The sequence below is a fragment of the Triticum dicoccoides genome, chromosome 7B, assembly GCF_002162155.2.
Source record: "Triticum dicoccoides isolate Atlit2015 ecotype Zavitan chromosome 7B, WEW_v2.0, whole genome shotgun sequence".
Taxonomy (NCBI): domain Eukaryota; kingdom Viridiplantae; phylum Streptophyta; class Magnoliopsida; order Poales; family Poaceae; genus Triticum; species Triticum dicoccoides.
The window spans coordinates 308,548,214-308,575,273 of NC_041393.1; positions in this window are offsets into that span (position 1 = coordinate 308,548,214).

Sequence of the window (27,060 nt, forward strand, 5' to 3'; positions counted from 1 at the left end):
GCCTCGCGCCCCGCCGCGCCTCGTCCGCTCCGTCGTCGTCCCGCCACCGCCACGGGGCCCCTCGGCCGGATCTCGCCGTGCCTCGCCGGAGGAGCTCGCCGGCGCCGCCGTCCCCGCCGGATCTGGTCAGGTGGACCAGATCCACCACCTCGCCGAACCTAACACCCCGCTCCGTCCCGGAACCCCTCCGTCCACTTTTTTCCGGGGTGAGATTTTTGCTAAGTCCTGAAATATTTTGACATTATCATGCCATGTTCATCGCATCATATCTCCATGCATATTGCTCCGTTTTGTGCGTGTAATATGTCAAATTGTTCGCCTCAACGAGTCCTTCATTTCATTCCATTGCACCATGTTTATTTGAGCTCATCTTGATGCCTGAATCATTGTTGCAAGAGTGCTTCATGATGTTGTCTGCTGTCTGTTAACAGAACTTGCTCTTTTGTCATTTTTGCCATGTTTGATGTGTGCATCCTATGAGGTTGATGTCTACATGTGTTTTGATATATGCCATGTCATCTTTACAGAGGTGCTTACCATATATTTTTGTGATCAATGTGGTGACTAGCACAAGCATGCAAACTAGGCTTCGTGATATTGCTGATTTTAGTCCCTGTTCTGCTGTTATTTTGATGCCATGTAAACATGATGCTACAGAGAGATCCATGTATATTTTGAGATACTTCAGTAAGGGTGTTTTGAACATATGGTTATTGTCTATCCATTCATGCCCCTGTTTGCAATTATGGAGTAGTCTAGCATGTCATTTTCGTGCTCTACTTTTGCTACAAAATGTTTCCTGGCAGATTGTTTACATGTTATTCAATTTTGCCAAGGTTGTTGTAGTTGATCCTTGCATGCTATGAACTTGTTCTTGCCTTGGTTTGTTTCATAAACGTGTCTTCTTAATGATGCTATGCTTATCTTGTCATGCAATGACTTGTGGTGAGTGAATCAAGCTTGTTAAGTAGTGTACTTGCTGTTACTGTTTTGCTAGGCTGAATCTGTTATTTCGTGATGCTATGTAAACCTGCTGCTACAAGTCACTCTATGCATAATCTGGAGATGTTCAATAAGGGTGTTTTGTTCTACATGTTATGCTCTATCCATCCATGCCCCTGGTTGCATTTATAGCTTGTTGTAGCTTGTTCTAATCTTGCTCCAAAGTTGCTAAATAATGTTGCTGGCAGCCTATTAACATTAAGTTCAGTTGTTGCCATGATTGTTGCTAGTGATCCATGCACCCTATGGACTTGCTCTTGCCATGCTTAGCTTCATAAATATGTCTTATTACTGTTGGTTGCCTTTCCATGCCATGTTTTGCTCTGTAGTGAGTTGCACAAGCTCATCTACATGCCTTCATAATTCTGTTTCTACCATGTATGAATCTGTATTATAACTTGCCATGTTTACGTGGGTGCCATCATATTTTATGATCCTTTTTGGCTTATGGTCAGTAAGGGACTTTTGTTCTATGCTATTAGTAGGTTCATGCCATGCCTTTGTTTGCCATGATAAGTTCCTGTAACATGTAGTTTGATAGCTCTAAACATTGCAACCTGATGTTAATTTCTGCAAAGTCTAAATTGTTATTACTTGCAATCTTGCCATGTGTGTTTGAGCATGTTCTAGTGATTTCTGGAGATAGCTCAGTGTTCATGTTTTGTTATGCTTTACCTGTACATCATGCCCATGCCTTTTGTTTTCATGTTGAGATGCTGTAGCATGTTGTTTTGATGCTTGCAATATGCCTAGTTGCTGTTTTGGACAGCTTGTCCTTTAAACTTGTTTCAGGTGTGTGTTTTGAACCGTTGCTCCGTTTTGAGTGTGCTCTATATGAAACTTGCTTAGATTTGCATGTAGTTTCACATTATCATGTTGCATCCTTGTTTTGAGGTGTTTGCTTGATGTTTGTATGCATTTTGCATCAATGCCATGTTTAACTTGTTTTGCTCATATCTTCTAGGTCGTAGCTCTGAACTAAATGAACTTTACATGTAACTTGACTAGAATCTCGTGTAGATCATCTTTGGGCATCTTAACTTGCTATTTAACAACTTGAACATAAGGCTTATTCAGATCTGGACCAATTTCGAAATATGCATATGAGGACTTACCGGAATTGTTATATGTTGTTCCCGGCCTCATTTAAACTTGCTTTGATGTGTTGCTCTTGTTTGCATCATCTCTTGCCATGAGTAGCTTCATGTAGCCTTTGTCATGCATCATGCTTGTTGTGCATCATGCCTTGTTCATGTGGGTGTGTTTACTATGTTGTATGCTTCTTTTCGATAGTTCCTGTTTCCGTTGCGATCGTGAGGATTCGTTCGTCTACGCTTGGTTCGGCTTCATCCGTTCGTCTTCTTCATGGACTCGTTCTTCTTCCTTGCGGGATTTCAGGCAAGATGACCGCTACCCTAGATCTCACTACTATCATTGCTATGCTAGTTGCTTCGTTCTATCGCTATGCTGTGTTACCTATCTTTTGCTCATCAAGCCTCCCATATTGCCATGAACCTCTAACCTTTGACACCTTTCCTATGCAAACTGTTGTTTGGCTATGTTACCGCTTTGCTCAGCCCCTCTTATAGCGTTGCTAGTTGCAGGTGAAGTTGAAGATTGCTCCATGGTGGACAGAGTTATGTTGGGATATCACAATATCTCTTATTTAATTAATGCATCTATATACTTGGTAAAGGGTGGAAGACTCGGCCTTATGCCTGGTGTTTTGTTCCACTCTTGCCGCCCTAGTTTCCGTCATACCGGTGTTATGTTCCCGGATTTTGCGTTCCTTACGCGGTTGGGTGATTTATGGGACCCCCTTGATAGTTTGCTTTGAATAAAACTCCTCCAGCAAGGCCCAACCTTGGTTTTACCATTTGCCTCACCACCACCTATACCTTTCCCTTGGGTCGGCCAACCCGAGGGTCATCTTTATTTTAGCCCCCAGGGCCAGTGCTTGTCTAAGTGTTGGTCCGAACTGAGCTGCCTGCGGGGCCACCTCGGGGCAACTTGAGGGTTGGTTTTACTCATAGCTAGTCTCATCCGGTGTTGCCCTAAGAACGAGATATGTGCCGCTCCTATCGGGATTTGTCGGTGCATCGGGCGGCTTTGCTGGTCTTGTTTTACCATTGTCGAAATGTCTTGTAAACCGGGATTCCGAGTCTGATCGGGTCTTCCTGGGAGAAGGTATATCCTTCGTTGATCGCGAGAGCTTATCATGGGCTAAGTTGGGACACCCCTGCAGGGTATAATCTTTCGAAAGTCGTGCCTGCAGTTATAGGCAGATGGGAATTTGTTAATGTCCAGTTGTAGATAACTTGACACCAGATCTGAATTAAAACGCATCAACCGTGTGTGTAGCCGTGATGGTCTCTTTTCGGTGGAGTCCGGGAAGTGAACACGGTTTCTGGGTTATGTTTGACATAAGTAGGAGTTCAGGATCACTTCTTGATCATTGCTAGCTTCACGACCGTTCCTTTTGCTCTCTTCTCGCTCTTATTTGCGTATGTTAGCCACCATATATGTTTAGTCACTGCTGCTACCTCACCACTTTACCCCTTCCATTCCCTTTAAGCTTTGCTAGTCTTGATACCCATGGTAATGGGATTGCTGAGTCCTCGTGGCTCACAGATTACTACAACAACAGTTGTAGGTACAGGTTATGCGATGCTCATGACGCGAGAGCGATGCTTGCTTGCGTTGAGTTCTTCTTCTGCTTCTTCTTTGATCAGGGGATAGGTTCCAAGTCGGCAGCCTGGGCTAGCAGGGTGGATGTCGTTTGAGTTTCTGTTTGTGTTTCATCCATAGTCAGATGATGCTCTTATGTAAGATGATGTTGTATTCGTGTGGCTTTGTATGCCTCTTGTATGTATCCCCATCTATTATGTAATGTTCATGTAATGATATCCACCTTGCAAAAGCGTTTCAATATGCGGGTCTATCCTTGGTGGGACCTTCGAGTTCCTTTTGGATAGGGTCGCATATTGGGCGTGACACCTAGGGCATGCCACCCTATCTCGTTGGCCCCCTGGAGCTCCACCGACCTCAACTCCAACTCCATATATTCCGTCTCGCGGAGAAAAAAATCAGAGAGAAAGTTTAATCGCGTTTTACAACACGGAGCCGCCGCCAAGCCCTAATCTCTCTCAGGAGGGCTGATCTGGAGTCCGTTCGGGGCTCCGGAGAGGGGGATTCGTCACCGTCGTCATCATCAACCATCCTCCATCACCGACTTCATGATTATCACCGCCGTGCGTGAATAATTCCATCGTAGGCTTGCTGGACGGTGATGGGTTGGATGAGATTTACCATGTAATCAAGTTAGTTTTGTTAGGGTTTGATCCCTAGTATCCACTATGTTCTGAGATTGATGTTGCTATGACTTTGCTATGCTTAATGCTTGTCACTAGGGCCCGAGTGCCATGATTTGAGATCTGAACCTATTATGTTTTCATGAATATATGTGTGTTCTTGAACCTATCTTGCAAGTCTATAGTCACCTATTATGTGTTATGATCCGACAACCCCGAAGTGACAATAATCGGGATACTTCTCGGTGATGACCGTAGTTTGAGGAGTTCATGTATTCACTATGTGTTAATGCTTTGGTCTGGTTCTCTATTAAAAGGAGGCCTTAATATCCCTTAGTTTCCGCTAGGACCCCGCTGCCACAGGAGGGTAGGACAAAACATGTCATGCAAGTTCTTTTCCATAAGCACGTGTGACTATTTACGTAATACATGCCTACATTACATTGATGAACTGGAGCTAGTTCTGTGTCACCCTATGTTATAGCTATTACATGAGGAATCGCATCCAGCATAATTATCCATCACTGGTCCATTGCCTATGAGCTTTTCACATATTGTTCTTCGCTTATTTACTTTTCCGTTGCTACTGTTACAACTACTACAAAAAACCCAAAAACATTTATCTTTACTTTTGCTACTGTTACCATTAATATCATACTACTTTGCTACTAAATACTTTGCTGCAGATACTAAGTTATCAAGGTGTGGTTGAATTGACAGCTCAACTGCTAATACTCAAGAATATTCTTTGGCTCCCCTTGTGTCGAATCAATAAATTTGGGTTGTACTTCACCCTCGAAAGCTGTTGCGATCCCATACACTTGTGGGTTATCAAGACTAATTTCTGGCGCCGTTGTCGGGGAGCATAGCTCTATTCTCTGTGTCACTTGGGATTTATATCTGTTGATCACTATGAAGAACTTGAAAGATGCTAAAACCAAGATCTATCCATCAACTACGAGGGGAGGTAAGGAACTGCCATCTAGCTCTGCACTAGATTCTCCTTCCGTTATTAATAGGCTTGCGACACCTAAACCTGCTACTGCTATGAATTCTGATATGTCGCATGTTATTGATGACGCCACTTCTGCTATGCATGATGAAACTACTTCTGTGCGTGATACTACTTTGCCATTAGGTGAATTTCTTGTTGAACAACTTGCTAGAGTTAGGGGGAATGAAAATATTGAAGATGCTATTATTGATGATAGTGATGATGAAGGTTCTCCCAATGACTATGCATTGCCTGTTGTTCGTAAGGGTTATGTTATGAATGAAGAAGCTGCTAGGGAAATTTTTGCTTGCAATGATAGATCTGATCTTAAGAAATTATTAGCTAAATGGAAGCAGCAGTCTCTTAATGCTAGAATGAAACCTGACCCTGCTTTTGCTACTTCACCTATCTGTGTTACTGATAAGGATTATGAATTCTCTGTTGATCCTGAAATTATTACTTTAGTTGAATCTGATCCCTTTTATGGCCTTGAATTTGAAACTGATGTGGCACATCTTACCAAGTTGAATGATATAGCTACCCTATTTACTAATGATGAGAAGTCTCGCTATTTTTATATCCTTAAGATATTTCCGTGCTCATTAATGGGTGATGCTAAGACTTGGTATAATTCTCTTGCTCCTAGTTGTGTGCGTAGTCCCCAGGATATGATTTATTACTTCTCTGCTAAATATTTCCCTGCTCATAAGAAACAAGCTGCCTTGCGGGAAATATATAATTTTGTGCAAATCAAAGAAGAGAGTCTCCCACAAGCTTGGGGGAGGCTTCTCCGGTTGCTTAATGCTTTTCTTGATCATCCTCTTAAGAAAAATGAAATACTTGATATCTTTTATAATGGACTAACCGATGCTTCCAAGGACCACTTGGATAGTTGTGCTGGTTGTGTTTTCAGGGAAAGAACAGTCGACGAAGCTGAAATATTATTGAATAATATGTTGACCAAGAAAATAATTGGAATCTTCCTTAGCCAATTCCTGAAGCAATTCCTGAACCAATTGAGCCAACTCCTGAGCCTATTCCTAAACCCACTCCGAAGAAGAGAGGTGTTTTATTTCTCAGTCCCGAAGATATGCAAGAGGCAAAGAAATCAATGAAAGAAAAAGGTATTAAAGCTGAAGATGTTAAGAATTTACCACCTATTGAAGAAATACATGGTCTTAATATACCGCCTGTTGAAGAACCATATTGTCTTGATAACCCGACACAGGTAGTAAAGGTAAATTCTCTCTATAGATATGATAAAGTTGAAATCCCCTCTACTAAATTTCATAGCCCATGCTTAGATGAATTTGATGACTTTATGGCTAGACAAGAAAGTTTTAATGCTTATGTTGGTAGAGAGTTAAAGAATAATGCTTTTGAGATAGGACGTGTAAGTGATAATCTAGCTAGAGTTAAAGATGAACTTCACCTCGTTAGCAAATATGCTTCTATGGTTGCTACTCAAGCTGAGCAAGTACTTAAAGCTAAAAATGATTTGCTTGATGAAATAAATAATAAAAATGACTTTACTGTTAGAGTGGCTACTAAAACTGGTAGAATGACTCAGGAACCTTTGTATCCTGAAGGCCACCCTAAGAGAAACGAGCAAGATTCTCAGAGAAATAATTTAGAGGCACCTAGTTTTTACAAAAAGAAGAAAAACAAAAATGATAGGACTTTGCATGCTTCTAGTGAACCTACTGTAGACACACCTGAGAATCCCAATGATATTTCTATTTCTGATGCTGAAACTCAATCTGGTGATGAACATGAACCTAATGATAATGTTCATGTTGATGCTCAACCTAGCAAAAACAATGATGTAGAGATTGAACCTACTGTTGATCTTGATAACCCACGATCAAAGAATCAACGTTATGATAAGAGAGATTTTGTTGCTAGGAAGCATGGTAAAGAAAGAGAACCATGGGTTTAGAAACCCATGCCCTTTCCTCCTAAACCATCCAAATCAAAGGATGATGAGGATTTTGAGCGCTTTGCTAAAATGATTAGACCTATTTTCTTACGTATGCGCTTAACTGATATGCTCAAGGCAAACCCTTATGCTAAGTATATGAAGGATATCATTACAAATAAAAGAAAGATACCGGAAGCTGAAATTTCCACCATGCTTGCTAATTACACTTTTAAGGATGGAATACCAAAGAAACTTGGAGATCTGGGTGTCCCAATTATACCATGCTCCATTAAAAAGAAATTATGTTAGAACTGCTTTATGTGATCTTGGAGCCGGTGTTAGTGTTATGCCTCTCTCTTTATATCGTAGACTTGAATTGAATAAGTTGACACCTACTGAAATATCTTTGCAAATGGCTGATAAATCAACTGCTATACCTGTCGGTATTTGTGATGATGTGCTGTTGTGGTTGTAAATGTCACTATTTTAACGGATTTTGTTATTCTTGATATTCCCGAGGACGATAGTATGTCTATTATCCTTGGTAGACCTTTTCTTAATACTATAGGGGCTGTTATTGATTGCAACAAAGGCAATGCCACTTTTCATGTTAATGGTAATGAGCATACGATACACTTTCCGAGGAAACAATCTCAAGTTCATAGCATCAATTCTATTGAAAAAGTTCCAACTATTATTTTTGGAGGTTTTGAATTTCCTCTCCCTACTGTCAAGAAAAAGTATGATATTCTTACTGTTGGGGATTTTCATATCCCTGTTGAGGTAACTTAGTGTTATTCAAAATTTCTCCGGTTCCGTGCTATTCGGATGAGTTTGTTAACAAGACTTGATCAACCTTGTTAGTGGGTTCATTTTGATGATCTCAAGATGGATGAAACTAGAAGGCACAACCTTCTGTACCCTCTTTTTACTTTCTGTTATTTAGATTAAATAAAGCAAAAATAATATTATCCGTCTATTTTCTGAAGATCCGTGTATTAAAAAATAGTCCGAAAATAAAAGTGCTCCAAATGCCCTGCAAATTTAGTATGATTTTTTCTGGAATATTTGAGGATTTTAGGCACTGAAATCACTGTAGGAGGGGCAAGCACCAGGCCACGAGAGTGGAGGGCGCGCCCCCCTATAGGGCGCGCCCCCTGTCTCGTGGGCCCCTGGTGGCCCCCCTCCACTTATGCCAGCACCCACACACTTCATCTTCTACCCAAAAAATCCCCATCCAGCTCAAGCACGAGTTCTAGCTCGTTTTGTTGCGATTTTCGATCTCTTAGCTCAAAGCTCCATTCACAAAATTTCTTTGGGAGATTGTTGCTTTGTATGTGACTCCTCCATTGGTCCAATTAGTTTTTGTTCTAGTGCTTTATTCATTGCAAATTTGTGCTGCATAGGTGACCATGTTCTTGAGCTTGCATGTTAAATTTATGTGATCCCAAGCATTTCCAATACATGATATAGGCTCTAGGCACTTGTAGGAGTAGTTTCCACCAATCTTGTTTGGTTTTATTTACTTTTATTTTGAAGTTACTAAAAATTTCAGATTTATTTCAGAAAAAGAAATATGCTTAGAAGAATGTACCAAGGTGGTTCCTCCGTGAAGAAAGGACCTAGGATTGCTATATGTGAGCAAGATGTTGCACTGCTGAGGGACGCGAATGTAAGAGCTTGTGAGTGGCCATCCGATGATTTTATGGTTAAAGCAGGTTTTAAGGAGGAATTTGACGCGTTTGTGCGTAATGCTGAGCTGGAGGACTTCTTACAAGATAAGTGTCCCCAGTACTATCAATTGATTGATTCCTTTGTGCGGAGGTTTAAATATAATTGTGTGCGTAATTCTCCTATTGTCATATTTGATATTTATGGTACTTCTTATACCATGGATTTAGAGGATTTTACAACTGCTTGCAAACTCCCGCAGTGGGGTAATATTAATGATCCTCACAAATCTGAATTTAGGGATTTTCTTGCTAGTATTACTATGGGAGAACCTAGGGACATAGCACAAGCTACCATAAAGAGCATCATTTTCCTGCTATACATTATTTTGCTTTCTTCATTGGTAGATGTATTAATGGTAAGGATGAAGCATGTCACATGTGTGTCCCTGATCTGTGTGTCCTCAAGAGTGTTGTTTCAGGTTATAAAGGTTATAACTTGGGGGCAATAGTTGCATGTAGGCTGCAGAATAATAGTAGAAAGGGAGATTTATTTGGAGGAATTTATGCAACCCGTGTGGCTAATTATCGAGAGGGGGATATGATAATACCTCCTGTTTATTTGGATAAAGAAGCTATGTTTAGTCATCATTTTCTTGAGAGGAATGAACAATTCCTCCATTATCGACTAATCTATGACAGACGCAACGTCGTCCCTATTACTCTTCCTGCTCCCTACCTTTTTGATTATCAGGCAAAAGGAAGATATGTTGTCACCAGGGAGGAAGCAGCGGAATGTGAGAGGGGAGTGGAGGCAGCTCGCCAACACGCTGCAGCTTAGGAGGCAGTTGCCGCTGCATCTCAGTACAACCCCGGTTTCACTTATGGATATCAGCCAGGCGATCCTTGGTACTAGACCAACTTAGGCCAAAAGCCTAAGCTTGGGGGAGTACGTATTTCTCACCGACTTTACATTCATGTTCACACACTAGTCGTCGGTGCTCATACTCTTTCATTGTATTATCCATGCTAGTTTAAATTCCTTTTTCTAGTTTTCTTCTTGTGTGTTTGATAAACCTTGAGAAAAACCAAAAAAAATAGTTAGTTTAATTTCCTTGCTTGTAGTAGAAATTAAAATGAAAACCCAAAAAGATTTCTAGTTCTTCTTCTTTCTTGTTGGGAGCTTTCCCGTGTAAATAGTTTTATTTTATTTTCTTTCCTTTGGGGGTCGAGAAGACCATATTGAAAATGCTTAGTGGCTCTCATATGCATGATTGTTTATTTAACTTAGAGCCCATATTACTTGTCATCTCTCTTGAGTTGAATGCTTGCAGATTCCAGCTTAGTCCAATGCACGTGCACTCTTATTGTTATACACATCGTTTGGTCGTGCAAGTGAAAGGCAATAATGACGATATATGATGGACTTATTGGGATGAGAAAAGCTGGTATGAACTCGACCTCTCTTGTTTTTGTAAATATGATGAGTTCATCGTTCCTGATTCGGGTATTATGAGGTAAACATATTTGCAATGACATTTAGAGATTATAGTTGCTTGTGCCATACTTGATTAGCTATGAGTTATAATGGTTTACCTTGCATGCCAACATGCTATTAGAATAATTATGATGTGGTATGATGGGATGGTATCCTCCTTTAAATGAATTGAGTGACTCGACTTGGCACATGTTCACGCATGTAGTTGAAACAAATCAACATAGCCTTCACAATATTTATGTTCATGGTGGATTATATCCTACTCATACTTGTATTCGGTGTGAATTAATTTTAATGCATGTTTATAACTATTGTCGCTCTCCCAGTTGGTAGCTTCCCAGTCTTTTGCTAGCCTTCACTTGTACTAAGAGGGAATACTGCTTGTGCATCCAAACTCCTTAAACCCTAAAGTTGTTCCATATGAGTCCACTATACCTTCCTATATGCGGTATCTACCTGCCATTCCAAGTAATTTGTATGTGCCAAACTCCAAACCTTCAAATGAAATTCTGTTTTGTATGCTCGAGCAGCTCATGTTACAACTAGGGTTGCCTATATCTTCCATGCTAGGTGGGTTATTCTCACGAGGAGTGGACTCCGCTCCTCATTCACGAGAAAGGGCCGGTAACCGGGATGCCCAGTCCCATGATCCAAAAAGATCAAAGCAAATCAAAATAATTGAACAAAACTCCCCCAAGGTTGTTGTTAGTTGGAGGCACTCGTTGTTTCAAGCAAGCCATGGATTGATGCTTGTTGGTGGTTGGGGGAGTATAAACCTTTACCATTCTGTTTGGGGACTGCCTATAATGCATGTAGTATAGAAGATACAACCATCTCATAGATGTTGCGTTTACAGTGAAAGTATGCCGCTCAAAATGTTATTCAATCTCTGTTTTAAAATCGAGCTCTGGCACCTCTATGAATCCCTGCTTCCCTCTGCGAAGGGCCTATCTATTTACTTTTATGTTGAGTCATCACCCTTCTTATTAAAAAGCACCCGCTGGAGAGCACACTGTCATTTGCATTCATTATTGTTGGTTTATATTGGGTATGACTTGACTGGATCTCTTTTACCATGAATTACAATGTTTAGTCAGTCCTTGATCTTTGAAGGTGCTCTGCATTTATGTTTTGCAGTCTCAGAAAGGGCTAGCGAGATACCATTTTGTTATATCATGTTATAATTATTTTGAGAAAGTGTTGTCATCCGAGTTTTATTATTATGGCTCGCTAGCTGATTATGCTATTGATATGAGTAATTGTGAGACCTAAGTGTTATTGAGAGTACGGTTAGTTCTTAATATTTGCTGAAACTTGAATGCTGGCTTTTCATGTTTACAACAACAAGAGCAAACAGAGTTTGTAAAAGTTTTTCTTTATCACTTTCAGTTTATCAACTGAATTTCTTGAGGACAAGCAAAGGTTTAAGCTTGGGGGAGTTGATACGTCTCCAACGTATCTACTTTTCCAAACACTTTTGCCCTTGTTTTGGACTCTAACTTGGATGATTTGAATGAAACTAACCCGGACTGACGCTGTTTTCAGCAGAACTGCCATGATGTTGTTTTATGTGTAGAAAAGAAAAGTTCTCGGAATGTTCTGAAAATCCACGGAGGTACTTTTTGGAATTAATAAGAATTTCTGGGCGAAAGAAATACACCAAGGGCCCCAGGGCCTTTCCACGAGACAGGGCCCCCCCTAGGGCGCTCCCCCTATCTCGTGGGCCCCCTAGAGCTCCACCGACCTCAACTCCAACTCCATATATTCCGTCTCATGGAGAAAAAAATCAGAGAGAAAGTTTCATCGCGTTTTACGACACGGAGCCGCCGCCAAGCCCTAATCTCTCTCAGGAGGGCTGATCTGGAGTCCGTTCGGGGCTCCGGAGAGGGGGATTCGTCGCTGTCGTCATCATCAACCATCCTCCATCACCGACTTCATGATTATCACCGCCGTGCGTGAATAATTCCATCGTAGGCTTGCTGGACGGTGATGGGTTTGATCCCTAGTATCCCTAGTATCCACTATGTTCTGAGATTGATGTTGCTATGACTTTGCTATGCTTAATGCTTGTCACTAGGGCCCGAGTGCCATGATTTGAGATCTGAACCTATTATGTTTTCATGAATATATGTGTGTTCTTGAACCTATCTTGCAAGTCTATAGTCACCTATTATGTGTTATGATCCGACAACCCCGAAGTGACAATAATCGGGATACTTCTCGGTGATGACCGTAGTTTGAGGAGTTCATGTATTCACTATGTGTTAATGCTTTGGTCTGGTTCTCTATTAAAAGGAGGCCTTAATATCCCTTAGTTTCCGCTAGGTCCCCGCTGCCACAGGAGGGTAGGACAAAAGATGTCATGCAAGTTCTTTTCCATAAGCACGTGTGACTATTTATGGAATACATGCCTACATTACATTGATGAACTGGAGCTAGTTCTGTGTCACCCTATGTGATAGCTATTACATGAGGAATCGCATCCGGCATAATTATCCATCACTGATCCATTGCCTACGAGCTTTTCACATATTGTTCTTCGCTTATTTAGTTTTCCGTTGCTACTATTACAACTACTACAAAAAACCCAAAAACATTTATCTTTACTTTTGCTACTGTTACCATTACTATCATACTACTTTGCTACTAAATACTTTGCTGCAGATACTAAGTTATCCAGGTGTGGTTGAATTGACAACTCAACTGCTAATACTCAAGAATATTCTTTGGCTCCCCTTGTGTCGAATCAATAAATTTGGGTTGTAATTCACCCTCGAAAGCTGTTGCGATCCCCTACACTTGTGGGTTATCAAGGCCTCGTGGGTTTCCTTGGCGGGGATCGTGCCGAGGATTGCCGTCTTCTGGTCCTCATCTAATCTTGTGTGTTAATGATCTTTACAAAGATCTGCATGCCACCACGGAGGTGCCTCCCGAGCCTTGGTTCCAATGTGGTGGAAACCATGGGCTCAAGGGTGGCGTGCTCCGCTGGTCTTGGGCAGGATGCCCTGGCAAGGCTCTTGCCAAGGCTGCGGAGGTCGCCTCGGCAACGGTCTTGCCGGGGGAGTCCACCTTGCCCTCTTGCTCGTCGTGTCTCTGTCCTGGCGTTGCTTTGATCTTGTGGCTTCTCCCTCTCGCTTCTGCCCTGCTAAGTGTGGCCGTGGGCGCGGCTCTGACTGCCCGTGCACACGTAAAGGGGTACAAAGTAGAGCCCCTACTTCTGTACACCGACAGGAGCCGCCGTGCCTGGGCCACACATAAGCGTGACGCGTTGTTGGGCTAGGCCAGAACGGTGCGCGGGCAGGCGGGGCCGACTTTTACCGCGGTAATTTTTCCGCCTGTTGCGCTTCCCCACGATCCGCGTTGAATGCGTGACGTAGAGGGTCGTCCATGACGTGGGGGGCATGCGTGGGGCGCCTGCTGCACGCAGGCGCCACATCGTATTAAATGGTAAGGAGGCGGCCCGCGCCTTCCCCATAAAAAGGAATAACTGTAGGCGCGCTGCTCATTTACCCTCTGCGCTTTCTCCAATCTCGGCACTGCTATCCCCATTTTCTTGCTCCTCGAGCAAGCCTCTGCTTATCGCTGACGCGCCCCCATTGCTCTCGATCCTCTGCCTTTGAACAGCCGCCATGGCGCCCAAGACTGGCAAGGGCAAGGGCAAGGGGGCGGCCAAGGACGTCGTTGAGAAGGAGGAGCCGGAGAACGAGGCGGCGGTGCGGCGGGCGCAGTTCGCCTACTTCATTACGTCGTCGGTGGACGTATTCCACCTCAAGGATTTCTTGATGAGGACATCAATACCATTGTTACACCCACAACCCCTGCTGCTATACATACTGGACCAATTACTAGAGCTCGCGCACGCCAACTAAATTACCAGGTACTTTCATTTCTTGGTAATGATTCTAATGTTCATGAGAATATGATGCTGCCTCAATTGGATACATTTGTTTTGCTTACAAAGGAAGGGCCTAGCTTGGAGAAGGATGAACATTGGAGCAAGAGAAAGCATGGAGATGATGGCATGCGCAAGGGGAACAAGAACGGAGTTACGAGTGATGATTTCAGGTCTTTGAAGCCACCATAACGAGTGCATGAAGCCTTGGACGAAATATACAAGATGCCACTTCATAAATTTCGTCCAGAGGTTATTATAGGTGCCGCGTCACCTTTTTATTGGGCCAGGCCCATGTAATTTCGAAATACATTAGTATAGGCTATTTTTAGAGTCCGTATGTGTGGGGAAACAAGAGATAGGGTTGATTTCGGACCCCTCCACCAAGGGCCACGAAATTCCCCCTCTCTTCCACCATATATACAGCCCTTCGGGCACCGTTTAGACTTTGGGTTTTGTTTAGATTAAAGTTCGACATAGCTGCAACTTCGCGTACTTCGTTTGTGTTCAACAACCAGACAAAGGCGTCACAGAACCCCACCTTGATCAATAAAGCTTTCATCTTATATTCGCAATATCCAGATTGCAATCTCAGTTTCTTGAATGTTCTTCGTTTGCTCGCAGGAAACAGACCCTCGTGGTCAGGTTGATCGTGCTTCGGCGTGGTCAATAACCTCTCGAAGTTGGTTTAGCGATTGCTAAGGCGCGACGTCCTCGCACGTTCGTAGTCGGATCGTCAAAGTCGACTTCCACCAAAGCGAAATCCATCATCTCATCGAAAGACGGGACACCTTTGCCTCTATCAAGTGGTATCAGAGTTTCAGGTTGCTCGGTGAGATTTTATAGTTTTTCATAGTTTAGATCGAGTCTGTTCTTCATACCTATAGTCCACGAAAAAGCCACGAAATAAAATTAGGGTTAGTTCATCATATCCGAACCAATCTGAGCCTTTGCATAATCTTTATAGGGTTTTGCTTTGTTGAATTTGCGGTTGCATCGTCGTGTCTAGTTGCTGGTCTTAGCGTCTAGTATTTTAGATTTTCGAGTTCTGGTCATAAGTTGTCACGCCGCCACCGCACCATCATCATCGCCCCTGCCACCTACCACCACCACTCCGAATCCGTATCCATATACCACCACCAATCCATGTCCATATACCACCACCGATCCATATCCATATACTACCACTACTACCACCGCTACCACCACCGCTGCCATATACCACCACCATATATCCACCACCAATCCGAGTTCCTTGCATATTAGGTTTGTTTTCGAGATTCATCTAGTTTCCGATTCGTGTTTCCCCGCCGAAGTAGGTTTCGGAAAAAAACGCACTTGTCGAAAACGCACCCTCAGTTTAGGCCCAAAATTTTCCGAAAACCACCCTCCGTTTAGGCCCAAAATTTTCCAAAAACGCACTTGTGGAAAAAATTTCTGGCTATCCTATTTTTAGGTGTTTCTAAGCGTATTGAGACAGTCACCGTTATAGAAAGTTTTTTTGACCCGTTTCCAGTTTTTGGGTCTGGGCAGTCGAAAAAACAAAAAAAAATTGGTCGAAAAAATTTCGTGCCCATCCTGTCAGTTTGACCTGGGAAGAGTTTTGAGACACTCGCCATTATAGTGATTTTTCGCAAAAAAAAGAGCAGCACAAAAAAAAGCAGCGCAAAAAAAAGCGATTTTTTTCCAGAGTATGCTTTTCCCTTGTTTACGTCTCTAGCACAGTCTAGGCTCGCGTCTCTAGCACAGTCTAGCCTAGGACCAGCACAGTACCGTCGTTGAGCGTTTATTCAACTTTGCATATCTGAATTGATTATTGCTGACCCTTTTTGCTACCATATTATAAGCCTTCCCAGCTCCACATACATCTACGTCGTGGGTTTGACTCTCCCTGGTAATCGCTCTATCCAAGCTTTGAGAGTTTTGACTACAACAGTTCCGGGTCACCGCCTGCTGTTGGGTAAGAACTCGTAAGAATTTGAGATTTGCTTGACGGATTTGTGACACCCACCACCACCTCTTGTTAGTAGTCTGTAGGATCATATTCTTGTGTGTTTCTATTGCTGCTAACCATGCCAGGATCACAAGCCGACGAGATTGACTGGGAGAACATGACGAATAAGGAGTTGCATGATAAATTTCAGCAAATGATGAGTGGACAGGTGCAAGATGTGTTAAACAGATTTGAAGAGGCCATGGAGAAGATAGATGACATGAAGAAGACGTTCGAAACAAAGCTCGATAACAAGTTTAATGAATTGCTCGCGCGTCTTCCACCACCACCACCCGCTGCACCTAACGCACCTCTCCAACAACAACAACAACGACTACCTCCACGTCGCGAAATAGACCTCCGTTGAGCGAGCCGTGTCCCTCTTGCGTTTGGCCAAACTGTTGGTGCTACTGTTGATACTTCTGTGGCTCCTGCTGCTGATGCGGAGGAGGATGATTATGTGGGAGATTACGAGGATGAGGTTGATCAAAATCAGAACTACGTGCAACCATCTGCACCACAACCACCAGGTCGTCCACATGCAAATATTCGCAATGGTAGGATGATGTCCATATTCCTAAACTAAAATTGAATATTCCCCCATTTGAGGGTAGATATGTTCCTGATATATATCTTACTTGGGAGTTAGAAATTGAACAACGATTTACATGTTTACAATATCCTGAGGAGAGACGGGTTGTTGCTGTTGTTTGTGCTTTCACTAGTTTTGCATGTGTATGGTGGTCTGAACATTGTAGATTATATCCTATTCCAACTACTTGGGCTGCTTTGAAAACTGCTATGCATACGCGTTGGGTTCCACCATATTATCAACGTGAATTGCTTCAAAAATTGCAGCGTTTAAGACAAGGAAAAAATTCTGTAGAAGAATATTATCAGGAATTACAAACTGGCATGATTAGATGTGGTATTATTGAGGAGAATGAAGCTATGCTTGCACGTTTTCTGGGTGGATTAAATAGAGAGATTCAGACCATTCTAGACTATAAGGAATATACTAATATCACTCGTTTATTCCATCTTGCTTGTAAAGCTGAACGTGAAGTGCAGGATCGACAAGCATTGGCGCGAACTAACTTTTCTGCAGGCCGACCTTCATCATGCACACCGCGTGCATCTTCTACTTCAACTGCACCAGCACCGCAATCAGGTGCCTCCTCTAGCCGTGATACAAGAAAACAGGCATAACCACCATTATCTGCCAAGAGCACACCTGTCGGGCCTGCACAGAGTTCTTCTTCTTCCATGGCATCAACAGGGCACACAAGTGATATTATTTGTCATCGTTGTAAGGGAGGAGGTCATTATGCGAGAGAATGCAAATCTCCGCGTGTGATGATTGCTACCGAGGATGGTGGATATGAGTCTGCTAGTGACTATGATGAGGAGACTTTGGCTCTTATTACACGTGAAGAACATGGTGGAGATGATTCTGATCATGAGACACAATACATGGCTCCTAAAGACGCTGACAGGTATGAATGTTTAGTTGCACAATGTGTTTTGAGTGTGCAGGTCACACAAGCTGAGCAAAATCAGAGGCACAATTTGTTCCATACCAAGGGAGTTGTGAAGGAACATTCTATGCGCGTCATCATAGACGGAGGTAGCTGCAACAACTTGGCTAGCATGGAGATGGTGGATAAGCTTTCTCTCACCACAAGACCACATCCACATCCTTACTACATCCAATGGTTCAACAACAGCGGCAAGGTTAAGGTAAGACGTACTGTTCGTGTGCATTTTAGTATCTCTACATATGCTGATTATGTTGATTGTGATGTGGTACCTATGCAAGCATGTTCCTTGTTACTTGGTAGACCATGGCAATTTGATAAAAATTCTGTACACCATGGTAGAAACAATCAATATACTCTTGTTCATAAGGATAAAAATATTACTTTGCTTCCTATGACTCCTGATTCTATTTTGAAAGATGATAATAATAGAGCTAATAAAGCAAAACAGGAGAAGAATAAGAGTGAAAATCAGATTGTGGCAAAAGAATTTGAGCAACAAATGAAGCCTACTAATAAACCATTTAGTGTTGCTTCTGAAATTAAATAGAAAAGTGCATGTTTATTTGCCACCAAATCTGATATTGATGAGCTAGATTTCAGCAAATCTGTTTGCTATGCTTTTGTGTGCAAAGAGGCATTATTTTCATTCGAGGACGTGCCTTCCTCTTTGCCTCCTGCTGTCACTAACATTTTGCAGGAGTTCGCTGACGTCTTTCCACAAGACGTGCCACCGGGATTACCGCCTATTCGAGGGATTGAGCATCAGATTGACTTAATTCTCGGTGCTTCATTGCCAAACCGTCCGCCATACCGTACCAATCCAGAGGAGACGAAGGAGATTATGTGTCAAGTACAAGAGCTTCTCAACAAAGGTTATATACGTGAATCCCTTAGTCCTTGTGCTGTTCCTATTATTCTAGTGCCGAAAAAGGATGGTACATCACGTATGTGTGTTGATTGTAGAGGCATTAATAATATTACTATTCGTTATCGTCATCCTATTCCTAGGCTAGATGATATGCTTGATGAATTGAGTGGCTCTACAATATTCTCCAAAGTTGATTTGCGTAGTGGATACCATCAAATTCGTATGAAATTGGGAGATCAATGGAAAACAGCATTTAAAACTAAGTTTGGATTATATGAGTGGTTAGTCATGCCTTTTGGGTTAACTAATGCACCTAGTACTTTCATGAGATTAATGACCAAAGTTTTACGTGCTTTCATTGGACGATTTGTGGTAGTTTACTTTGATGACATATTGATTTATAGCAGATCTTTGGAAGAACATTTGGAACATTTACGTGCTGTTTTTATTGCTCTATGTGATGCACGTTTGTTTGGTAACCTTGGGAAGTGGACCTTTTGCACCGACCGAGTATCTTTTCTTGGCTATGTTGTTACTCCACAGGGAATTGAAGTTAATAAAGCCAAGATTGACGTGATGAGGACATCAATACAATTGTTACACCCACAGCCCCTGCTGCTATACATACTGGACCAATTACTAGAGCTCGTGCACGCCAACTAAATTACCAGGTACTTTCGTTTCTTGGTAATGATTCTAATGTTCATGAGAATATGATGCTGCCTAAATTGGATACATTTGTTTTGCTTACAAATGAAGGGCCTAGCTTGGAGAAGGATGAACATTGGAGCAAGAACAAGCATGGAGATGATGGCATGCGCAAGGGAAACAAGAACGGAGTTACAAGTGATGATTTGAGGACTTTGAAGCCACCATAATGGGTGCATGAAGCCTTGGACGAAATATACAAGATGCCACTTCATAAATTTCGTCCCGAGGCTATTTTAGGTGCTGCGTCACCTTATTATTGGGCCAGGCCCATGTAATTTCGAAATACATAAGTATAGGCTATTTTTAGAGTCCGTATGTGTGGGGAAACAAGAGATAAGGTTGATTTCGGACCCCTCCACCAAGGGCCACGAAATTCCCCCTTCTTCCTCCATATATACAGCCCTTAGGGCATCGTTTAGACTTTGGGTTTTGTTTAGTTTAAAAGTTCGCCATAGCTGCAACTTCGCGTACTTCGTTTGTGTTCAACGACCAGACAAAGGCGTCACAGAACCCCACCTTGATCAATAAAGCTTTCATCTTATATTCGCAATATCCAGATTGCAATCTTAGTTTCTTGCTTGTTCTTCGTTTGCTCGCAGGAAACAGACCCTCGTGGTCAGGTTGATCGTGCTCCGGCGTGGTCAATAACCTCTCGGAGTTGGTTTAGCGATTGCTAAGGCGCGACGTCCTCGCACGTTCGTAGTCGGATCGTCAAAGTCGACTTCCACCAAAGCGATATCCATCATCTCATCGAAAGACGGGACACCTTTGCCTCTATCAAGTGGTATCAGATTTCCAGGTTGCTCGGTGAGATTTTACAGTTTTTCGTAGTTTAGATCGAGTCTGTTCTTCATACCTATAGTCCACGAAAAAGCCAAAAAAAAATTAGGGTTAGTTCATCCCATCCGAACCAATCTGAGCCTTGCATAATCTTTTCTGTATTTGCTTTGTTAAATTTGCGGTTGCATCGTCGTGTTCAGTTGCTGGTCTTAGCGTCTAGTCTTTTAGAGTTTCGAGTTCTGTTCACAAGTTGTCACGCCGTCGCCGCACCATCATCATCGCCCCTGCCATCTACCACCACCGCTCCGAATCCGTATCCATATACCACCACCAATCCGTGTCCATATACCACCACCGATCCATATCCATATACTACCACCGCTGCCATATACCACCACCATATATCCACCACCAATCCGAGTTCCTTGCTTATTAGGTTTGTTTTCGGGATCAATCTAGATTCCGATTCGTGTTTCCTTGCCGGAGTAGGTTTCGGAAAAAAAAAAAAAGAGTCGGGTAGCCCCGCTCCGTTTAGGCCCAAAATTTTTCGAAAACGCATTTTTCGAAAAAAATTCTGGCTATCCTATTTTTAGGTGTTTCTGAGTGTTTTGAGACAGGTGCCATTATAGGAAGTTTTTTTTGACCCGTTTCCAGTTTTTGGGTCCGGGCAGTCGAAAAAAAAAAAATTTGGTCGAAAAAATTTCGTGCCCATCCTGTCAGTTTGAGCTAGGAAGAGTTTTGAGACACTCGCCATTATAGTGATTTTTTGCAAAAAAAAAAGCAGCGCAAAAAAAAGAGCGCAAAAAAAAAAGAGCGAAAAAAAAATTCAGAGTGTGCTTTTCCCTTGTTTACGTGCCGCGCCGTGATTTTGTTGGTGTTCTAGGCTCGCGTCTCTAGCACAGTCTAGCCTAGGACCAGCACAGTACCGTCGTTGAGCGTTTATTCAACTTTGCATCCCTGAATTGATTATTGCTGACCCTTTTTCCTACCATACTATAAGCCTTCCCAGCTCCACATACATCTACGTCGTGTGTTTGACTCTCCCTGGTAATCGCTCTATCCAAGCTTTGAGAGTTTTTGACTACAACGGTTGCCGATCACCGCCTGCTGCTGGGTAAGAACTGGTAAGAATTTGAGATTTGCTTGACGGATTTGTGATACACCACCACCAGTTTTTAGTAGTCTGTAGGATCATATTCTTGTGTGTTTCTATTGCTGCTAACATGCCAGGATCACAAGCCGACGAGATTGACTGGGAGAATTTATCGAACAAGGAGCTTCATGATAAGTTTCAGCAAATGATGACTGAACAGGTGCAAGATGTGCTGAACAATTTTGAAGAGGCCATGGAGAAGATCACTGGCCTTGAGAAGACGTTCGAAACAAAGCTCGATAACAGATTTAATGAATTGCTCGCGCGTCTTCCACCACCACCACCCGCTGCACCTAACGCACCTCTCCAACAACAACAACAACGACTACCTCCACGTCGCGAAGTAGACCTTCGCCGAGCGAGCCGTGTTCCTCTTGCGTTTGGCCAAACTGTTGGTGCTGCTGTTGATACTTCTGTGGCTCCTGCTACTGCTGTTGCTGGTACCCAGGAGGATGATGAGTATGCGGGCGATTATGAGGATGAGGTTGATCAAAATCAGATCTACGAGCAGCCACCAGCACCACCACCAGCAGGTCGACCTCAGGTATATATTCGTAATGGTAGGCCTGCACCACCACCTCAGGTACGAGATGATGTCCATATTCCTAAACTGAAATTGAATATTCCACCATTTGAGGGTAGATATGTTCCTGATATATATCTTACTTGGGAGTTAGAAACTGAACAAAGATTTACATGTTTACAATATCCTGAGGAGAGACGAGTTGCTGCTGCTGTTTGTGCTTTCACTAGTTTTGCATGTGTATGGTGGTCTGAACATTGTAGATTATATCCTATTCCAACTACTTGGGCTGCTTTGAAAACTGCTATGCGTACGCGTTGGGTTCCACCATATTATCAACGTGAATTGCTTCAAAAATTGCAGCGTTTAAGACAAGGAAAAAATTCTGTAGAAGAATATTATCAGGAATTACAAACTGGCATGATTAGATGTGGTATTGTTGAGGAGAATGAAGCTATGCTTGCATGTTTTCTGGGTGGATTAAATAGAGAGATTCAGACCATTCTAGACTATAAGGAGTATACTAATATCACTCGTTTATTCCATCTTGCTTGTAAAGCTGAACGTGAAGTGCAGGATCGACAAGCATTGGGGCGAACTAACTTTTCTGCCGGCCGACCTTCATCATGGACACCACGTGCATCTTCTACTTCAACTGCACCAGCACCTCCATCAGGTGCCACCTCCAGCCGTGATACAAGAAAACAGGCACAACCACCATTATCTGCCAAGAGCGCACCTGCGGGGCCTACACAACGTTCTTCTTCTTCCATAGCATCAACAGGGCACACAAGTGATATTATTTGTCGTCGTTGTAAGGGAGGAGGTCATTATGCGAGAGAATGCAAATCTCCGCGTGTGATGATTGCTACCGCGGATGGTGGATATGAGTCCGCTAGTGACTATGATGAGGAGACTTTGGCTCTTATTACACGTGAAGAACATGGTGGAGATGATTCTGATAATGAGACGCAATACATGGCTCCTGAAGACGCTGACAGGTATGAATGTTTAGTTGCTCAACGTGTTTTGAGTGTGCAGATCACACAAGCTGAGCAAAATCAGAGGCACAATTTGTTCCATACCAAGGGAGTTGTGAAGGAACGTTCTGTGCGCGTCATCATAGACGGAGGGAGCTGCAACAACTTGGCTAGCATGGAGATGGTGGAGAAGCTTTCTCTCACCATAAGACCACATCCACATCCTTACTACATCCAATGGTTCAACAACAGCGGCAAGGTTAAGGTAACACGTACTGTTCGTGTGCATTTTAGTATCTCTACATATGCTGATTATGTTGATTGTGATGTGGTACCTATGCAAGCATGTTCCTTATTACTTGGTAGACCATGGCAATTTGATAAAAATTCTGTACACCATGGTAGAAACAATCACTATACTCTTGTTCATAAGGATAAAAATATTACTTTGCTTCCTATGACTCCTGATTCCATTTTGAAAGATGATATTAATAGAGCTAATAAAGCACAACAGGAGAAGAATAAGAGTGAAAATCAGATTGTGGCAAAAGAATTTGAGCAACAAATGAAGCCTAATAATAAACCATCTAGTGTTGCTTCTGAAATTAAATTGAAAAGTGCATGTTTATTTGCCACAATCTGATATTGATGAGCTAGATTTCAGCAAATCTGTTTGCTATGCTTTTGTGTGCAAAGAGGCATTATTTTCATTCGAGGACGTGCCTTCCTCTTTGCCTCCTGCTGTCACTAACATTTTGCAGGAGTTCGCTGACGTTTTTCCACAAGACGTGCCACCGGGATTACCGCCTATTCGAGGGATTGAGCATCAGATTGACTTAATTCCCGGTGCTTCACTGCCAAACCGTGCACCATACCGTACCAATCCAGAGGAGACGAAGGAGATTATGCGTCAAGTACAAGAGCTTCTCGACAAAGGTTATATACGCGAATCCCTTAGTCCTTGTGCTGTTCCTATTATTCTAGTGCCGAAAAAGGATGGTACATCACGTATGTGTGTTGATTGTAGAGGCATTAATAATATTACTATTCGTTATCGTCATCCTATTCCTAGGCTAGATGATATGCTTGATGAATTGAGTGGCTCTACAATATTCTCCAAAGTTGATTTACGTAGTGGATACCATCAAATTCGTATGAAATTGGGAGATGAATGGAAAACAGCATTCAAAACTAAGTTTGGATTATATGAGTGGTTAGTCATGCCTTTTGGCTTAACTAATGCACCTAGTACTTTCATGAGATTAATGAACGAAGTTTTACGTGCTTTCATTGGACGATTTGTGGTAGTTTACTTTGATGACATATTGATTTATAGCAGATTTTTGGAAGAACATTTGGAACATTTACGTGCTGTTTTTATTGCTCTACATGATGCACGTTTGTTTGGTAACCTTGGGAAGTGCACCTTTTGCACCGACCGAGTATCTTTTCTTGGCTATGTTGTTACTCCACAGGGAATTGAAGTTGATAAAGCCAAGATTGAAGCTATTGAGAGTTGGCCGCAACCCAAAACGGTCACACAAGTGAGGAGTTTTCTTGGCCTCGCTGGATTCTATAGGCGTTTTGTGAGAGATTTCAGCACCATTGATGCACCTCTCAATGAGCTTACAAAGAAAGATGTGCCTTTTCTTTGGGGTACCGCACAGGAAGAAGCCTTCACGGTATTGAAAGATAAGTTGACACATGCTCCTTTACTCCAACTTCCTAATTTTAATAAGACTTCTGAGCTTGAATGTGATGCTAGTGGAATTGGATTAGGAGGTGTGTTATTACAAGATGGCAAACCTGTTGCATACTTTTCTGAAAAATTGAGTGGGCCTAGTCTGAATTATTCTACTTATGATAAAGAATTATATGCTCTTGTTCGGACTTTAGAAACATGGCAACATTATTTATGGCCCAAAGAATTTGTTATACATTCTGATCATGAATCTTTGAAACATATTAAAAGTCAAGCTAAGCTGAATCGTAGACATGCTAAATGGGTTGAATTCATTGAGACTTTCCCTTATGTCATTAAACACAAGAAGGGAAAAGAAAATGTTATTGCTGATGCATTGTCTCGTCGATATACTATGCTTTCACAACTTGACTTCAAAATATTTGGTTTGGAGACCATCAAAGATCAATATGTGCATGATGCTGATTTTAAAGATGTAATGCAGAATTGTAAAGAAGGAAGAATGTGGAACAAGTTTGTTGTTAACGATGGATTTGTGTTTCGTGCTAACAAGCTATGCATTCCAGCTAGCTCCGTTCGTCTTTTGTTGTTGCAGGAGGCGCATGGAGGAGGATTAATGGGACACTTTGGCGTGAAGAAGACGGAGGACGTACTTGCTACACATTTCTTTTGGCCAAAGATGAGACGGGATGTTGAGCGTTTTATTGCTCGCTGCACTACATGTCAAAAAGCTAAATCACGACTCAATCCTCATGGTTTATATATGCCTTTGCCTGTACCTAGTGTTCCTTGGGAGGATATATCTATGGACTTTGTTTTAGGTTTACCTCGAACAAAGAAGGGGAGGGATAGCATATTTGTTGTCGTGGATAGATTCTCGAAAATGGCACACTTTATACCATGTCATAAAAGCGATGATGTTGTTAATGTTGCTGATTTGTTCTTTCGTGAAATTATTCGCTTGCATGGTGTGCCAAATACTATTGTTTCAGATCGTGATACTAAATTTCTTAGCCACTTTTGGAGATGTTTATGGGCTAAGTTGGGGACTAAACTGCTTTTTAGTACTACTTGTCACCCCCAAACTGATGGACAAACTGAAGTAGTCAATAGAACGTTGTCTACTATGCTTAGGGCTGTTTTGAAGAATAATAAGAAAATGTGGGAGGAATGCTTGCATCATATTGAATTTGCTTATAATCGTTCATTGCATTCTACTACTAAGATGTGCCCTTTTGAAGTTGTGTATGGTTTCCTACCTCATGCACCTATTGATTTGTTGCCTCTTCCATCTTCGGAGAAGGTTAATTTTGATGCTAAACAACGTGCTGAATTGATTTTAAAAATGCATGAGTTAACTAAGGAAAACATTGAGCGCATGAATGCTAAATATAAACTTGCTGGAGATAAGGGTAGAAAACATGTTGTGTTTGCACCTGGAGATCTTGTTTGGTTACATTTGCGTAAGGATAGATTTCCTGATTTGCGCAAATCAAAGTTAATGCCACGTGCTGATGGTCCCTTTAAGGTGTTAGAGAAAATAAATGATAATGCATATAAACTTGAGCTACCTGCAGATTTTGGGGTTAGTCCCACTTTTAACATTGCAGATTTGAAGCCTTATTTGGGTGAGGAAGATGAACTTCCGTCGAGGACGACTTCATTTCAAGAAGGGGAGGATGATGAGGACATCAATACAATTGTTACACCCACAGCCCCTGCTGCTATACATACTGGACCAATTACTAGAGCTCGTGCACGCCAACTAAATTACCAGGTACTTTCGTTTCTTGGTAATGATTCTAATTTTCATGAGAATATGATGCCGCCTAAATTGGATACATTTGTTTTGCTTACAAATGAAGGGCCTAGCTTGGAGAAGGATGAACATTGGAGCAAGAACAAGCATGGAGATGATGTCATGCGCAAGGGAAACAAGAACGGAGTTACAAGTGATGATTTCAGGACTTTGAAGCCACCATAATGGGTGCATGAAGCCTTGGACGAAATATACAAGATGCCACTTCATAAATTTCGTCCCGAGGCTATTTTAGGTGCTGCGTCACCTTATTATTGGGCCAGGCCCATGTAATTTCGAAATACATAAGTATAGGCTATTTTTAGAGTCCGTATGTGTGGGGAAACAAGAGATAGGGTTGATTTCGGACCCCTCCACCAAGGGCCACGAAATTCCCCCCTCTTCCTCCATATATACAGCCCTTAGGGCATCGTTTAGACTTTGGGTTTTGTTTAGTTTAAAAGTTCGCCATAGCTGCAACTTCGCGTACTTCGTTTGTGTTCAACGACCAGACAAAGGCGTCACAAAACCCCACCTTGATCAATAAAGCTTTCATCTTATATTCGCAATATCTAGATTGCAATCTTAGTTTCTTGCTTGTTCTTCGTTTGCTCGCAGGAAACAGACCCTCGTGGTCAGGTTGATCGTGCTCTGGCGTGGTCAATAACCTCTCGGAGTTGGTTTAGCGATTGCTAAGGCGCGACGTCCTCGCACGTTCGTAGT